Below are 18,207 nucleotides of genomic sequence, written 5' to 3'. Positions count from 1 at the left end.
AACAATCAAAAATGCTTCTTACATCTGCTCTGGAATGCTTTGTATGGCTTTTGGGGATTCAGGCTTCCCTTCCCAGTGATGGTGTGCTCAGGACAAAGTCAAAATGAGTTTGCATTCCCTAAGCCCACAGCACATAGCTGGGGGTGGGATGTGGAGCAGCCACATGCTGGGTGGCAGGGAGAAGGCAGCCTGGAATCTGAGGGAGAGCATTCCATGGAGACTGGAGATGTGGAAAATGCCTATATGAATAATTAAGTGCTGACTGGAATGTAAACCAGCCTTGTAAATGAGCAAGGGGTGTTTTTCTAGCCCACATTACTTAAAACATCAGGTTATCATCTTTAGAATTAGTAAACTGGTAGGAAAAAATGATCTCAAAGTTCTTGACTTCTCACAGTCCACTGATGCTGGTGCTCTGTGGAGTCAAGACCCATCACTGAGGCCTTGGGGTCAGTCCACAGCCAGCACAGTCTAGTTCCACCCTTCAAACTTTTCCATTTAGAAGTGGGTACCTTTATCATGTACCAGCTTGTACCATTGTCTATTCTATTGAGAGCCATTCCTGTTTTATGCATGAGAAAACTAATTCACAAAAAACTAAGTTTACAAAGCTGATCGCTAGAGACATTAACTTTGAAGTTAAGATGACTTTTTCTGGTTTGGGTAACTATATTATGAGTCAAAATTTAAGAAGCCCCATTGTTCTGCTCAAAATGAAACTTTTGTTACAATTTTAATCATTGTTTTGATGTTTATGTGGTTCTTCCTTTAATGTTTTTAGGAAGTTAAATCAATTAAATAATTTTATTAGTTCTAAATACATTGATCAGATAAATGGGTTGATGAACTAGCGAGCTAGATGATGGATATTATTGACATTGTATTATGACCCAAAACTTAATAATGCTTACATATAATACCTTTCATCTGGGAGATTTCTGTTGAGAACAAGATATAATAGATAGGATGGGGTGGGATATGATAGAACTGAACAGAGGAGAAAAAGGGAGAGGAAGGAAAAGGAAAAGAGGAGACAAGAACAGAAGTGGGAAAGGGGGTAAGAAGAGGAGGAAAGGGGAAAAAGAGAAGACAGGAGAGGAGGAAGAGAGAAGAAGAGAAGAAAAGCTGGATAAGATAGATACAAGAAAGGGCAGGGAGAGTCAAATCCCATTGAGAGGGGGCAAAACGCAGAAAGGACTTCAAAGAGGATGAATAAACGAACAGATGCAGGTCAGTAGGCAGTTAGAACGTCACACGTACAATATTCCTACAGTTACCAAGCACACAGTGCTGTTGAAATAGGCCATAACAATTGGAGATCATCTTATCATGGTCTCTGATGTAGGTGGGATTGGGTGGTATCTTAATTCCTAGTTGATGTGATGAAATGCAATGATAGAAAATTGAGAAAGAGGAAGAAAAGCCTATAAGAAACAGAAGGGGGAAAGACTAATAGGAATGCCATCTTCTGGCCAGGATGCAGCCATTCCAATCATAAACTCAATGCAGCTGTGCTCGCCGACACTGAGCCTGCAAAAGAATGCACCAGTCTGCATGCTAACCATGGTGGGGAACGAAAGGTAAAAGAATGCCCAGTCTGCGTGCCCCACCTGAACTAGTGGGCACCAATGGATTCTGGGAATTGGGGGATCACTGCCATCAGTTGAGTAACCACTGATGAACCCATCAGGCTTAAATGGCGAGTTCCAAACCTGTGGTCACACAGAAAATGAAACAAACAAACACCCAAGAAATTGAATATGGGAAAGGGACTTGTATAAAAGAGATGGGATTGATAGGGATGGGAGAAAAACAATGGAGGGTAGATGGCAACATTAATCAGAATGCATTGTACACATGCGTAAAGATGCCAAAGAACATATTTAATTAGAAACTATATTGCATGAGAGCGAACACTCTGACAAAAGCAAGTTAAAGGAGAAGGGATTTATCTGGTTCATAGTTCCAGGTGACAGCCCGTCAGTGCAGAGGAGTCAAGGTGGCAGGAAGCTGAAGCAGCTGACACACCACATCTATAACCAGGCAATGGTTATAGATGGATTAATGCATGCACCTGAGTGCCCAGCTTTCTGTCTCTATTTTGCACAGTTCAGGAATAGTGCCACATACAGTGGGTGACCTCTTCCTTCCACATCTATTATTATAACGAAGATAACTCTCACAGACATTCCCATAGGTCAACCTTGTCCAGAAAACCCCTGGTGAAATGATTCCCTTCCTGAGTGGTTCTAGATTGCGTCAAGTTAACAATTAAAACTAAACTCTCACAAACAGGATTCCAGGTGGAAGAAAGACCACAGGTGCAGGGCAGAGAACTTTAGATGTGTTCAGAGAACCACGAAATGATCTGAAAGTGATTTTGCCCAGGAAAGTAGATACAAGCAAGAAGTAAAATAATTACAGCCGTAAAGTTGTCTACATGGCCGGTTTTTGACATAAAAGACACCATGTTGGAGGAAAATGCAATGAGAGGTAAGACAGGAGAAAGGAAAGCCATTAAAACCCACCCATGCTTGCAGCTCAATGATAGAGCACTTGTCTAGCATGTGCGAGTCCCAGGTTCCACTTCCAGCACTGATGTGGCAAAGAAAAGAACTCTTCATGTTATTACACAGTTTAGGAAACACAAATGCTCACATTGTTATGCATCTCATGACAATGATTTGAGTGCTGAAAGAAAATGAGAAGAATAGACCCACAGATTCAGATCACCCATTGGAAGTGGATCCTGAAAATCATGTCTACTGACTTGGTGACCTGCTGCTAGTCACCCTGGCTCTGGGACATGTTATCTCCAAGGCTAAGATTTGGAGAAGATTCAGATTCATATTTGGATAGACACTAGGGATACTATAATTCTTATACTAGACACTAGACATGGCTCGAAGCTTATAGACTTAGTTTTATAGAATTGGTTCTTGAAAATTCCATGGCCATCTGAGCAATATTGCATTCCTTTCACACACAGACTGTTTCTGTCTTACCTTGACCACCTCCTTCTCCTCTAACCTATGACCATTTTTTACCATCTCAAACCTGATTTTACCCATACCAAATATATATAGCAAAAGACACAGAGTTATTCACCTCTACGTATGTTTTCTATCTCCTGGGATGGTCTCGTTTGACTGTCTTGAGACTTAGGTATCCCTGGGTTCTACTCTTCGGTCCTATGAATACCATCACATCACTATGATCATCATCTTCAAATCTGGCAACTGTACTATGATTTCTCAGCATAGAACTGTACCACTCTTCCTGATGCAGATCTGTGGCACACCACCTGTTTCTGGACCAAAGGTCTCTAGTTCCCAGGAATATTTGCTTCTAAGTTCTCTGAAGGCCTTCCCTGGAAATGCTCTCTACTAAAGGAAACATTCCTTCCCAAGGTCATTTCTCCCTCCAAGATGTAGTTCCCACAAAAGGCTGTCCAAACCCATGACCACATTGCCCTGGGGGCCATTTTATTCCTCTCATGAATTCTCCCTTTGCCCTGTCCTGATTCTCTTGTTATCTCCCATGTCACCCCTAAAAGCATTTTAATGAACCCCTGCATACAAATCTCCATCTTACAGGAAACTTCCCAGAAAATGGATCTACTGTGTCTTCTATGTTGTTGATGTAGAAGACTATCTTATCACAAAGGAAAAATTATGAGACATTTCAGGCATCTAAGGTCCAGATTCTGGACCATTCTACACAGAAGAAGTCACTGATTCAAGCTGATAGCCCGGTTTGGCAATTGTCTTACTTCTTGACCTTGGGTGACTGATTTATCTTTCCTCTGCACTTCTCTGCTTCTGTTTACATGGATAATGAGGTATATGATGGAATGATGGGAAAGGAAAATGAACAGAAGTTGAGCTCTCCTAAATGACAACAGAACACTATGAGAACACAAATTCTGTGGTTAAAACCTCTCCATCTCGAGTCCCATAGATGAGACTACTTCCTTGGAGGTAGCTCTGCACATGGCCTTTGCTTGTCATTTTGTGGACTGTGCAACCACAGAATTCCTCTGGGGACTTAGCCACACCCCAAATCTTAGCCTAAATCCCCAAGTTTGACACAGATTCATAGGAATTTGGCAAGGAGCTCACCCAATTTTCCCATCAAATTGGATCCAAATGTTGCCTGAGTTGGCTGAGAGTTCAGTCAGAAGAGGAGAGCCCAGGCCAATCAACTGCTAAATGGTGATATTTGAAACTCAAAAGAGTTTGGCTTTGCTTTAGGGCTAGGAGGGAAGTTTCGAACCACAGCATAGGATATAAACCCTGGCCCAATTCAAAACAGTTCCTAATTTTGTGGGCGATTGTTTCAGCACTGCATCTGACTCAACTCCTGCACAGTATACTTATTCCAGATGTCAAGGTCAGTTGGAGGAAACTCTGGACTCCTATAGGGTTGGAGTAGAGAGGGGAAGCCATTTCTCATTGTCTGCTACTTTAATTCCCCCCCTACATATCCCTTAGACAAAGGGAAAGCCACAGTATTTGACAAAGGCTAGGTGAGCCCACTAGTCTGGACCCTGCGAAGAACCCAATAAGCAGGACCCCTAGGGACTGATGCTCTGGTTGAAATCTCTTGTTTTTCACTGTGGGTCTAGAGGACATGATGACTTCTTCCAGGAGCAATGGCTTTGTCTCAGATGGAACACTGAGTTAGGTGGAATTATAAAACAGAGCAAGTTAAGTCTTTCTACAACAAAATTCTCTTACATGAGTTCTTAAATGATTATTCTTTCTTTCTACTCTGTACCTTTCCCCATCTCTTTGGCTTTGGATAATACACTCCAATGCCCTTAGACTAAAGGTTTGGTCATTAGTCTGAGGGACTCTTAGGAGGTGATGGAAGCTTCAGGAGGTGAGGTCTACAGTGGGAGGAAGTTAGGTCATTAAGCATGTCTTGGAGGGGTTGCTGAGACCTGCTCCCTCTTCTCCTCCACTCTTTCAATGCTCAACTACCAAGTAGTGAGCAACCCTGACACAACCTCCTCTCTCTGCTCTCCACCATGATGTTCTTTGTGCCAAAGTTCTAAAACAACGGAGCCAACCAATCATGGACTGAAAGCTCTGGAACCATCCCCCCAGATAGTATTTTTGTCCCATCAATGGAAAGCCAAATAGCATATCCCTTCCTCTTCTGTCCTTTCCTTCCCCCTTTTCATCCTCTCTTTCTTTCTCCTTCTTTGTTATCCCCTGTTTTAGTCACTGTTTGATTGCTGTGAAAGAACTCTATGACCACGGTAACTCTTACAAAAGAAAGCATTTACTCGTGGATTTGTTTCAAGTTTCAGAGGTTTAGTCCATTATCACCACGGTGAAGGACATAGTAGTAGGCATGGCAGGCATGGTGCTGGAGTAGCTGAAAGCTACAGACCAATCCACGGTGGGTAGGGGGACTGGGCCTCCGAGTGGCACACTTTCTACAACAAGGCTGTGCCTCGTAATCCTTCTAATCCTTTCAAATAGTTCCACTTCCTAGTGACTAGGCATTCAAATACATAAGCCTATAGGAGACATTCTTATTCAAACCACTATGCCTCCTAAGAAGTTGTGGTACCATTTGAACTGTTTTCAAGCCTCATTTAATGTTTCTCCAAAATCTACCTCTATCGCAGCCTTCTACCTCTAGCCTTTCTAAAGCAATGCTTTGTATTTCTACCCCTACTTCAGAAAGTCTAGACAACTATGTTCATACTGAACCCTGTAATCACCCCACTCTCACACTCTAGGATCTGTTTCCCATAGATCATGTTTTCTAAGATTCTACATGCTTAGAGACAACACAGTAAATGCGTCTATGGGGAAATTTAAACATAAAGTGTGTTTGAGTCTTGGTTTTCTCATTTACAGGCCATCTGGCATCTGGTGTGACATTTAGACTCTTTAAGCTTCGGTTCCTTAACCTCTTAAATACAGATAAAATGATTAATTTATAGTTTCATCTTAAATTTAATTTCTGTAAGGGAACCAGAAAACTTACCAACCTTCCAAAATAGGATTAAGTGCCTTCACCCCAGACACTGTGTCAATCTGTCATTTTCTTCTTATAAAACTTGTAACTTCACATCGTAATTTCTTTCTTACTTTCTGAGTCCCACTAAAATGTCCTGGATGACAAAGACTATAGCTGATCACCTCTGAAGCCCAGTGTTGATTGCAATGTCTCAAACTAATTGATACTGAATGAATGGACCACCTCTGGAAGCATTCATAAATGGTAGCGGTAGTTTTTCCAATGTGACATATTTATATTGGAAGAGCATCCTTTTTAGACCATGTCTTTACTAGAGGAGAGATGATAATGGAAATGTTAGGAGGGGGAAGACGTTTTGGCATTCATCAAATAGCTCTGTGTAGGTGACCTATTGTTCTCTGCAGACATCCAGCTGGTCCTGGGCCCACACACCTGAAGTCTCACATCTGAAGCACTGCATTTCCTAATCCATCTTAGTGACACCGTTTGGCTCAAGTTTCCAAGCTGGGACCAGATTTTCTCCAACGGTGGAGGAAACAAAGAAGGTGCTGTATCCGTTTCTTTGCATCATCCTGTCTTAAGAGTTTTCATGGAGGCTTAGCTTGCACGAGATTCCCAGAGACAAACTCTGTCCCATTGTCAGGCCAGCAGACTCCACAACTGTGGGCTGTGACATCTCTCTAAACAGATAAAAACAGGAATGTCAAGTTCCTCACAAGGGGCTAGAACACCAAAATAAAGGGAAAAGATGAAAAGGAGGAAGACTCAGAGGATGTAGGAATGTGTGCAATGCCATCTTTATGGGCTAGAGGTACATGAAGAATCCCCTCTCTAGTGACCAGCTTGGGAAGAGGATAGGAAAGAAATGGAGAGTTTCTGCTCTGTCTATTTAAGGCCAACTTTCCATGTGGCTCACATTTGTATGTCTGGCAAGCAGAGGCACTGGATGCCTTTGTTCTGGGCTTTCATTTCAAGGATGTTCCGTAGTGAATAGGCTTGGGGGAAAAGGCTAGTCTAAAGGGTGGGCCAGGTATGCTTTCTGTTTCTCATACAAACCTTATGTTCCCTAAATCCAGGTCCCCACTGTAGTCATACACCTCATAGGGGATATAAACATCACTGATTCTCTCCTCATTATGCTGCAGGAACTGGGGCCAGGGAAGCAATAAAAGTGTCGATGTTCATCTTGCTTGCTGTGTGGAGTCTTGGGTCTGTCAGCATCTATGAAGCCATGCGATTATATTACTTGTTTCAAGTTTCTAACAGTTCTTGACAAATCTCTGTCCTCTTGGACTAAATGCAACTTGTGAAACAACTCAACCTTCCAGGGATTGGGTGTGCCCAACCTATGAGGAAAAAAAAAAAAGATGAGGGAGGAAAAGCACATTTTTATTGAATGTTCTTTGTCTGCAGAGATGTGCTGGGCACACATTGTCTCCTTTAATTCTCATGACAGCCTTGGGATAATACACTGTTCTATCTTTTCAAAAATAGATAAGGAGTCCTAGGCCCTTCAGGTGAAGTGACATTCTGAGGTCACACACGGGGCTCAGAATGGAATGAAGTCCTCTGTGTTGAAAGGGTTCCTGGAAACTCAGCCCTTTCAGGACTGAGACGGTGGACTGTCTAAGACTGATGTCTTGACAAGCTACCAGGCATGAAATAAATTCCTCGGCCACTCAATTATCTGCTCCGTGAGTTTTCACAGCTCTCTTCTTAAATGTATTCCTGGTTCCCAGATCAACAGGCAGTTTCCATTTTCTTAAAATCCTGTCTGCTCTTTCTGCTTTCCGCTTTTGATCTTCCTACCTCCAGCCAGGGTTATTCCAGTTGCTTGGCATTGGCCTTCCTGGTCCTGCCTATCTCCCTGGGTTGTTTTTGTTTGTTTGTTTGTTTGTTTGTTTTCTATGTGAAAAAGAGAAGGTGGAAACCATTCTGAGATGCTGCCCCAGAAGCAACAGGCTTTAAATTGGTGAAGAATTATGTTCGATTTTCAGAAATGACTAGAGTGATTAGCTTACACTCACCATCTGCTGCGCAGAAATTCCCTCCCTGAATCCTCCTGCCACAGGCCAGCCTGCTCTACCTGCTGCTGCTATCCCTGGGGACTTTATACCTGTGCTACATTGCATAAGGCTGTGCTTCAAGAAATTATAGAAAAACATTTCCTTAGCCCAACTACTCAACCTAAATGCAGTATAAAACTGACCTTGCCTTGTGGGAAATGAGGCAGAGAATGAACTCTTTTCATGTAGTACCTGTTTGTTTTCTAATTAAGAGGGTTTGTAGTACTGCAATTATTTTCTTTGCACTCCTGGAACAACCTTGCTTTTCAACTTCAATTTATATCAACAAAATGCTGCCCTCCTAATTAATTCAATTAAGCATCTAAACATTGGTAGTATTTTCAGTGGATTTGAAACTATCTAAAGATGTTAGCACTATAACTATTTCCTGTATAGCTATGGCATTCCATCTAGCTCTCAGCAATTAGAACTCAATGTAATGACGCATCATCTCTAGCCTTCTAATTCTCTTCTCATTAGGTTCCACCTGTATTAAACAGTCACCCGTATAGGAAAGAAGCCCATTCCATCAAGATAAAGAGCTTTCCACCTTCGATTTCTGAAGCAACATCTGTATATTCACAGTAAGAATGGACCTATTACCAACAGTTAGCATAGGCCAGTGGAATTTTTCTTCCGCTTTCTAAAGAAGCAAATTTTGAAATACAAAGAATAATGGGACATACGCCATGTTTGCTGGAGTTCATAACCAAGTTGGAGAAAGAAACAGTATTCAACAAAAAAGAAATCACATACCACAACAGTAGATAAAAGATGTGTCTGACATATATAGATAATACGATCTTGCAGCAGATGTAGTTCCCTGCCTCTTGCAATTATCACATTCTCTCTTCTGAGATGTTTCCCGAACCTTAGATGTAGGGGATATGTTGTAGACGTATCAACTGGGGCTGGGCACCCCACAGTCATTGGTTCTATGTATTTTGACCAGTGTAGTTTTCTGTAATGGTCTGGGAAGTTTCACCCATGAACTTCCAACAGGAGGATTGTCTAAAGAAGACCTGGATGATGACAACATCATGTGACAGGCCAGCATAGATGGGTGATGTTTCATGGGGGCTCACACCTGGATGAAGAGCTATAAGCTATTAATGACTGCTCAGAGAGAGAGACTCAGTCTTCCCCAGGGATATACTCCCCCACTGGCTACCCAATACCTTGTGGTTAGTCCTACAAACATATACATACAAGCAATTTAGACTCAGCTGGTTGCAGATATGTACATGTAATAATAATGATAAAACTTAAAAGATACATTTGAGCAGTACATCTGTAAAACAGCAGCCTCAGTCTCCTGGTATGGAGATGATGACTCGTGGTACTATCCTCAAATCCCATGCCTACTTTACTCCTACACAGCCTCCTTCAAAATGCTTCCCACCGGCTCTTTTTCTACTTCTCATGACTAATGCCATCACCTTATTTTAAGTCTTTATCCATTTGTATTTAAATTCTTAAAATTCTCCACTTGTTCCTTGCCCAAGGCCACTTCCCACTGTGACTGGACTCCTGAGAGCACATACTAAAACTCTGGAAGCTCTGCTTTGATCTTTTCCTTCTCGGTGCACAAACCTTCCAGGATGCTCCTTTCTGAAGAATCGAAACCTGTTAAGTGGCTTGGAAGTAGAATACAGTTTGAGGTTGCTGTGGTTACTGTGGACTGTCATCTCGACAGAATCTGGTATCACCTAGGAGACAAGCCTCCAGGTACATTCATGAGGGATTATTTAGATTAGCTCAGCCTGTAGGTATGCTAGTGAGGGGTTATCTTGATCTGTTTAATTGAAGTGAAAAAATTCACTCCAAAGGAGGAGACACCCTTCCATGGACTCTCACACTGGGCTTCATGAGAGAGAGAGAGAGAGAGAGAGAGAGAGAGAGAGAGAGAGAGAGAGAGAGGGAGGAAGGAAGGAAGGAAGGAAGGAAGGAAGGAAGGAAGAAGAAAGAAAGAAAGAAAGAAAGAAAGAAAGAAAGAAAGAAAGAAAGAAAGAAAGAAAGGAAGGAAGGAAGGAAGGAAGAAAGGAAGAAAGAAAGGAAGAAAGAAAGAAACTGAGTACTGGCATCCTGGTTTACTGCTTCTTGACTTCAGATACAGTATCATCAGCTGTTTCAAGCTCCTGCTACTTTGGCTTCCCTGCCAGATGGATTGCCCCTTTGGACCAGTTCTTTCCCCCATTAAGTTGCTTTTATAAGGGTTTTTTTTTTTTTTTATCACAGCAACAAAAATGTAACTAAGAGCCAGGAGGTGGTGGCACACGCCTTTAATCCCAGCACTAGGGAGGCAGAGCCAGGCAGATTTCTATAAGTTCAAGGCCAGCCTGGGCTACAGAGTGAGTTCCAAGACAGGCTCCAAAACTACACAGAGAAACCCTGTCTCAGAAAAAAAAAAAAAAGTAACTAAGACAGAGATGGTGTGGGCTCCATCCCAGGATGGGAAAATTCAAGTTCAAGTAAGAGTTGGTGTTTGAAATGTAGGAAAGTAGAGAAGTTGGTATTACTGAGAACTATGGACTGGGCCTGGAAGACTTCGAGGACAGTGAAAAAGCAAATGTGGAGGAAGAACAAGTGAGCAGAACAGGAGGGTGGAACGATAGAGGGGTTTCTCAGTAGACTTGCTGCCTGGCATGCATTTCACGGGACAGAGAAGTGCTCGGTGGGAATCTGTTGCACATGCAACAAATGAATGAGAAACAAATGAATGAGAAAGCCTACTATTTCCATTACACCTACCAGTTCATGTTGTTTTTATCACAGCCCTACAATCGGTTCATAGGACAACACCTGAGTTCTGAATTCCAGCAACCTTGACAGGTTATATCAATGATGGAGGAGGAGTGGGGGTATAGAGTGAAGGGAAGAGGTTTAGTCAATATGGCCACACTGAGAAGTGTAACAGATGGAGGAGTCCAGTGACCACAAGTCCATTTTCAGAGCATTGACAGGAGCTTTGGTCTTAAATAGAAGAAGAATTGGGACAGGGACACAGGTATGCACTATTGATTAAGAAGTTCTGGTCTAGATGAGGTTTTTGTTGACCATCATCTCAGTGAAGGTCCTGCAAGATGATCCCCAGAAGTTCTTACTACTTCAGGGGACAAAGTGATTCTCAAGAAATGGTCACTTCTGCCAGGATGCTGCCTTGTCCTCATGGATGATTGCCATAATTTGGTGTCAAGGGTATGTTCTAGCCATCAAAAGTTCTACTGTCTGTGAATCTAAGGAGGCTCAATAGGAAAGGTTAAGGACAAGGACTTAAGTCTGCACCTTCCCAAATAAAGAAGACTGGAAAGGCTTACTTCCTACTACTTTTAGTTACCTGTTGACCAAAAATGAGAAGTCAATGATTTAAAACAAAAACACAAAACACACACACACACACACACACACACACACACACACACACACACACACAAAACCTGCCCCTAAGTGTCTAGGTGGAAGCACTAAGGTGCTCCATTTTTCTGATTTGTAGGCAAAGAGTCAAGGCAATTGCATCATAGTTCCAGCAGCCCATGGGCAATGAGTGGCAGCTCCAGAACATGCAGCTGCATCAGCCTGACATAGAAGTTGATCCATCATGCTGTCTTCTAAACATTCAGTAATGCAATACCTATTGGGGTGTACCTGTGATTATCAGGACCAGGGGAAGCAAGAGATACAGTCCACAGCTGCTGCGAGCTGCAGCCTTAGGAGTTATTTTAGAGACTTCTTCCTTGAGTGAAGCTGGAGTTCCTAGATTCACCAAAGAAAAGAATTTTAAGACAAATCAGTATGAAGCAAAGTTGGAGTTTATTAAAGGAAGGTGTGTGTGGGGGGAGTAGGTATGTGTGGGGGAGGGTGGAGGCTAGAGGTGAACCTTATGTGTTATTTCTCAAAATGATCTACTTTGTTGAGATGGAATATTTATTGGGACCTGGACTCACTTGATTTTGCTTGGCTGCATGGCCAATGCTCACCAGGCATCTACCAGCATGTGTTACTATGCCTAGCTATTCTCTCTCTCTCTCTCTCTCTCTCTCTCTCTCTCTCTCTCTCTCTCTCTCTCTCTCTCTATGTGTGTGTGTGTGTGTGTGTATTCTTGCCTGTTTGTATAACTATCTGTTTGAATGTTTGCTAGGAATCATACTTGGTATTCATGCTTGTGTGTGTCAGGCATACTATCAATGTCCTACAATGGAACACCCAAACAAATGAAAGCATCTCAGCATGGCAGAACATTAGTCTGGACATGAGAGCACTAGGAAGAACAGGCACACAGGGTAGTGAATATTAGCATAGGTGGTGACTGTGTCTTTCCTCCATTGGCTGGGGTCTGTCCGACCTCACAATCTTTCAAGATTGGCTAGTTTTAAAAGAATTTGCACAAAGGAAATGAAGGAAAGCTGGAAGGTGTCAGCCAGACCACTTGAGTCTCTTAAGTTTCAAGAATGCTGCAGGTGGTGGTGGGGTTTAAACCATTTGCATAAAAAGTCTGAGATGCTAGGGCCAATAAAAAGATCTGAATTCCTTGCAATAAATACAAGTTTTGGCTCCCAGATCCTCCCAATTCCAAAGAGAGTAGCATCTTCTCATGCAATGCCAACCTTATCCCTGAGACACAATAATGAAGGTTGGAGTGAACAGATTTGGCCATGTTGGGCATCTGGTTACCAGAACGTCCTTCATGTCTGGCCAAGTGAACATTTTTGCCTTCACTGACCTCAACTACATGGTCTACATGTTCCAGTATGACTCTTCCCATGACAAGTTCAACGGCACAGTCAAGGATGAGAAGAGAGAACTTGTTATCAACAGGAAGGTCATCACCATCTTCCAGGAGCAAGATCCCATAAACATCAAATGGAGAGATGCTGGTGCCAAGTATGTTGTGGAGTCTACTGGTGTCTTCATCACCATGAAGAAGGCTGTGGCCCACTTGAAGGATGGGGCCAAAAGGGTCATCATCTCTGCCCCTTCTGCTGAAACTCCCATGTTTGTGATGGTTGTGGACCGTGAGAAGTACAACAATTCACTCAAGATTGTCAACAGTGTTTCCTGTCCCACCAATTGCTTAACCTCCCTGGCTAAGGTCATCCACAACAACTTTGTCATTGTGAAGAACTCATGACCACAGTCCATGCCATCACTGCCACCAAGAAGATTGTGGATGTCCCCTCTGGGAAGCTGTGGTGTGATGGCTGCGGGGCTGCCCAGAACATCATCCCTGCAGCCACTGGTTCTACAAAGACTGTGGACAAGGTCATCCCAAAGTTGAACTAGAAGCTCACTGACATTGCCTTCTGTGTTCCTACCCCCATTGTGTCCACCATGGATCTGACATACCACCTGGAGAAAGCTGCCACGTATGATGACATTAAGAAGGTGGTGAAGCAGGCATCTGAGGGCCCACTAAAGGGCATCCTGGGCCACACTGAGGACCAGATTGTCTCCTGAGATTTTAACAGTGACCTCCACTCTTCCACCTTCGATGATGAGGCTGGCATTACTCTCAGTGATGACTCTGTAAAGCTCACTTCCTGGTATGACCATAAATATGGCTACAGCAACAGGGTGGTGGACCTCATGGCCTCCAAGGCCTCCAAGGAGTAAGAAGCCCTGGACCATGCACCCCAACATGAACACTAGAGCAATGAGGGGCCCTAAGCTGCTGAGGAGTTCCTGTCCCCACTCAACCCTCAACACTGAGCATCCAGCCTCACAGTTTTCATCCCAGATCCCCAGAAGAAGGGGAGGAGATTAGGGAGCCCTACTCTCTTGAATACCATCCATAAAGTGCACTGCACCCACAAAGAAAAATACAAGTTTTAGTGTTTGGTAGAAAAGACTAATATTTAATATTTTTATAGGTGGCAATCACATTACTGACTGAGCAATCTCCTAATCTATGTTGCCAACCCCAAGAGAAGGCATTAGCAGATCTAAGCATAGCTGTTAATGGAGGGGTGGTTGCTTAAATAAAAGACAGTGCTCAACATAGAAGCAGGCCACCTTTGAGTGACTTAACATAGCTGTTTGGACAGTTTTGGTGGCAGCTGCAGTTTCCATTGTTCAGAGGGTTTCTAGGGATCATCTTGTTCTTTAGTAAGGGAGATCGTAGTGTAGTTTCTGCAGAGCCTTGGATCAGAGAAAGGGCTGATAAGGTGAAAACACAAAGGGTCAGGGGGTCCAAGGGATCCTTCCAGTATGTAAGCTGCAATGAAATGAAGACAAGCTTTGACTCTAGACATGCTTTGAAATCTGTGAGAGTCTCAGAAAATCACAGGCTTACAGCTGGGAAATGGATAAGGAAACTCACAAGTCATGTGTGCTTTGGCTATCAGCATGGTTGCTATGTTTAATTTTCTTATTTGATACAGCTCTATAACAATTACCTTTTTATTTCAATATAGGGTATCTTCACAGTGAATTTTGTTAACTCTATCAAAATTCTCAACTTTCAGATGAAATTGCAACCAGACTCCAGGGGAAGGGGTTTCTTTGTCTCTCTATATTCCCTCTCCTTCATTTTCCATCCTCCTGTCCTGTCTTGCGGATAAGTTACAAGGATCAGAGAAACAGCTGAGGGACTTCACTGAGGTGATTGCTCGCAATCAGAGCTATAGCTGTGAATGAGAAAGAAGAGGAATGCGGGAGCCAAAAAAAAAAAAATGTCCTTGACCTCCACCACGGAAAATGCCAACATTTTAGAGACAAGTGCAGGAAGAAAATGCTTGCAGGGAAAGGAGAGGAAAACCAGGCAGGCATTTTGTCAGCGAATGTATGATTGACACTATCAGCAGCTGTAGGAAGTTCCTCATTCCTCACGGGGGGGCGGGGGTGAGGCAGTGCAGTGTGACAGGGAGGAAGGAGCTTGGAACACAGCTGACAGTTCCCAGGCTAGGGCCAGCCTGCTGCTCACCTTGGGAAGCAAAGGAAGAGAAGAGAGCATAGTACGTCTCCTTCCCTCTTGTGAAGACCAAGGTTGACCAAAGACAGATAAAGGGGAAAGACAGAAGTCTATACAACCAAGTTTTACATAACACAGAAGGCTCAGAAATGAAGATCTCTAGACCAGGGAAAACTATGCCTTTATGTCATCTGATGGTAGAAAAGATGTTATTAAGAAAAGGATGGCTCAGCTGGTATAGACTCTGGTCATCAAGCCTGAGTTCAATCTTAGGAATCTATATGGTGGAAGAAGACACTGACTCCCTCATGTTGTCCACACACATGTTGTGGCTTGCATGTGCTCAGGTACACACACATAACCACACACACACACACAAACACACACACAAATAAATAAATATATAAGCAAATAAATGTCAATTGAAGAGGAAGGAAGGGATTGGACTATATGTATGGAATGAGCTCTAAGTGGGAGGGGACTCAGGAAGGATCCAGTTGCTCTTGGCCTCTTTGTATTACCTTCTTTTTTTTCCTTGGGTTCTCAGAGCACAAAGCCCATCCCTAGGCAGTCTCATAAAGGCTCCATCAGAGAGCTTCTTTTTAGGTCTAATTCTTATATGCACAGGGGAAGGGGGAAGCCAGATTGACTTTCTTGCTTCTGAGTCCTTTCCAATCTATTTCACTTCAAAGTACGTTGAAGTATTTTCCAATCCCTAACAAACAAGATGTCTAAAGAAGCTGTAATGACTTTATCAAATTTGGCATGATTCAATGTGATAATCGTGTGAAGGCTCCAACAACAGCTAACAGTATAAAGCCCAGACAATAACCATCCCACTCACCAGTATTAACTCATTTAATCCATGCAACAACTATTAGGTAGCTCCAGTTGGAGTCAGCTGATGCATAGATAAAAAGATACAGACTCTAGTTCAAGATCACATAGCTTATGAGTAGCATGGAGCTTTTATACCCAGCCCTCCTGCTCACAGAAGCAATGGACTCGATTTCGATGTTGTAGTAGATTTTGTTGAACAAATTGTCCGTGAATGTCCTTCCTTCCTTCTTAAGAATGAAGGAAGTAATTTTTTTTAAAGCTATGTGGATTGCACCAGAGATCAGCCAATAAAAGTTCCATAGCATGGTCTGACCTGTTTTTTGTACAATCTGCAAGCTAAGAATGATGTTGTACCTTTAAGTGATGAAGAAAAATTTTAACCTAATATTTTGAGATGTGTAACAATTATATGAAGTTCAAAGTCTTGTGTCTGTCAATGAAGTTTTATCAGAACACTAACACCCTTCTTCCTTCATCTTCTGTTCCATTTTTGCCTTAAAAGAGCAAGAGTGCACACTTGTGAGAAGAACCACAAAGCCTAATTGATTCCGCCCTTCCAGGAGAGCTTTCCTTACCACCTTATATAACAGTAAATCTTTGGTACATAGAAAATGAGGTAGGGGTTAGGCTTGGATCAGAGACATCCATCACCCCACTATGTGCAAGTTCCTCTCAAATTCTCTCTGAAATTGGCAGCCACTCCAAGAAGGATGGTGGCAGGAGAGGCCCAGCAGAACAGTCAACAGTCATTTCTTGGGTGGACCAAGAAAGCTGGAGGAGGTGGCCGGGTGGTTAAGGGAGGCCCTTCATAGGCATGTGGATTGATCTTTTCTCACATGTAGAACTAGAACTGTTAATAGGCAAACAGCAAGTGCAGATGCTCAGCCATGAACCAAGGAGCCACCACCATGGTCAGGCACAGTTCTTTCTCTGGGGACAGCAATGTGTTCAAGCTCTTCCCTGAGCCTAGTCTTTTTCGTCTCTCAGGCTTGCATGAGGAATTTGTCTTAAAGGGCAAAATGTTCACACAGGGCCAGGAGCCAGGGCACTAGGGCTTTGCACTGGGCTTTGACAACAAACCTCTGGCTTGTTGGTAGTAAGCTGAGTACTTGCTTTCTGCCCTGCTTAACACAGCCTAAGTAAGGTAATTTACAGGCTCCTTTAATTATTGTTACATATTCACATATATTTATTTATCTATATATCTATATCTATCTATCTATCATCTATCTGTCTGTCTATCTATCTATCCATCTATCTGTCTATACATTCTATTAAGTCCATTTAATGTGCCTGATTTTAGGCAGTTTCCTAGGATTATAGTACAATATTCATAGCAGAAAATGAGCCAAGCAATGTCAAATACATAAGGCTGTAGCACTATGTTCAGTGTCATGGGTCCTCATCACCATACAGCTCCAGAACTTTTCATCTTGCAAAAAAGAAACTGTGCCCAGTGAATGCTGGCTGCCGTCCCTCTCCTCCAATCCCCTCTACTTTCTGTCTTATGAATTTGACTAATCTAAGTATTTTATGTAAGTGGACTCCTATGGCATTTACCATTTGGTAGGTGTTTATTCCACTTAATATTCATCCATGCCGTAGCATGCTTTAAACTTTTCTTCTTTTGTAAGGCTGAATAGTAGTCCAGCATGTGTACGTACCATATTTTATTTACTCGCTCATTTCTTGATGAATTTCTGCTTGTGTTTACCTCTTAGCTATTGTGAATAACACTTCTTTGAACACTGATCCACTCTAATGTTGCTTTCAAATATTGTTAATATATATCCCAAAATGAAATTTGGGGGATCACATGACAATTCTATTTTCAAAAACTTACCTCACTATTACATAGAGAGACTAGACTTTTTTTGCATGGTGGCATGTAGGAGCAAGAGCCTAGATGGACATCTCAGTGTTCTTATGAATGTAAATACAAGGCTTTGCTTGTCCATCAATGCCCTTAGACAGTACCTAAAATTGTTTCCTGGATCAATTTTAGTCTGGTAAATCTATGATCTGTGTTTTTTTTTTTTCTTTTTTAGTGTGTGTGTGTGCATGAGTACATGAGTGCGTGCGTGTGTGTGTGTGTGTGTGTGTGTGTGTGTGTGTGTGTGTGTGTGTGTGTTTAATGAATGTGTGTGATCGATCATAGCTGGTATGTGGAGGTCAGAGGACAGCTATGCAGGTTCGGTTCTTTCCTCCCATCTTTACATGGATTCCAGGTATCGAACTCAGGTCTCTAGGCTTGCATAGCAAGCCTTTACTCTGCTGGGCCTTCTCCCTAGCCCTTTTTCTTGTTGAATTTTATTCTTCCCCTCTATTTCAATTATGATTTTTCTTTTCTCCTGATCTTTTTCTTTTTTCCTCTCCTTACCTCCTTCAGTATAA

General features: G+C 42.5%; 1 long non-coding RNA gene and 1 pseudogene across 1 annotated transcript in view; both read left to right on the top strand.

Moving 5' to 3' along the window:
• LOC114691140 overlaps nt 1-9,976 on the top strand; it is a 287,086-nt gene extending 277,110 nt beyond the window's left edge. Inside the window, exon 12 of the long non-coding RNA XR_003734180.2 lies at nt 6,405-9,976. This is a non-coding gene — a long non-coding RNA (uncharacterized LOC114691140). The remainder of the gene's footprint in view (nt 1-6,404) is intronic.
• Nucleotides 9,977-12,170: 2,194 nt separating this feature from the next.
• LOC114691139 lies at nt 12,171-14,735 on the top strand (annotated as a pseudogene).
• The last annotated feature ends 3,472 nt before the right edge of the window (nt 14,736-18,207 follow it).

This window comes from Peromyscus leucopus, chromosome 7 (assembly GCF_004664715.2).
Source record: "Peromyscus leucopus breed LL Stock chromosome 7, UCI_PerLeu_2.1, whole genome shotgun sequence".
NCBI classification, from domain to species: Eukaryota; Metazoa; Chordata; class Mammalia; order Rodentia; family Cricetidae; genus Peromyscus; species Peromyscus leucopus.
This window is presented reverse-complemented; position numbering and strand designations above follow the sequence as displayed.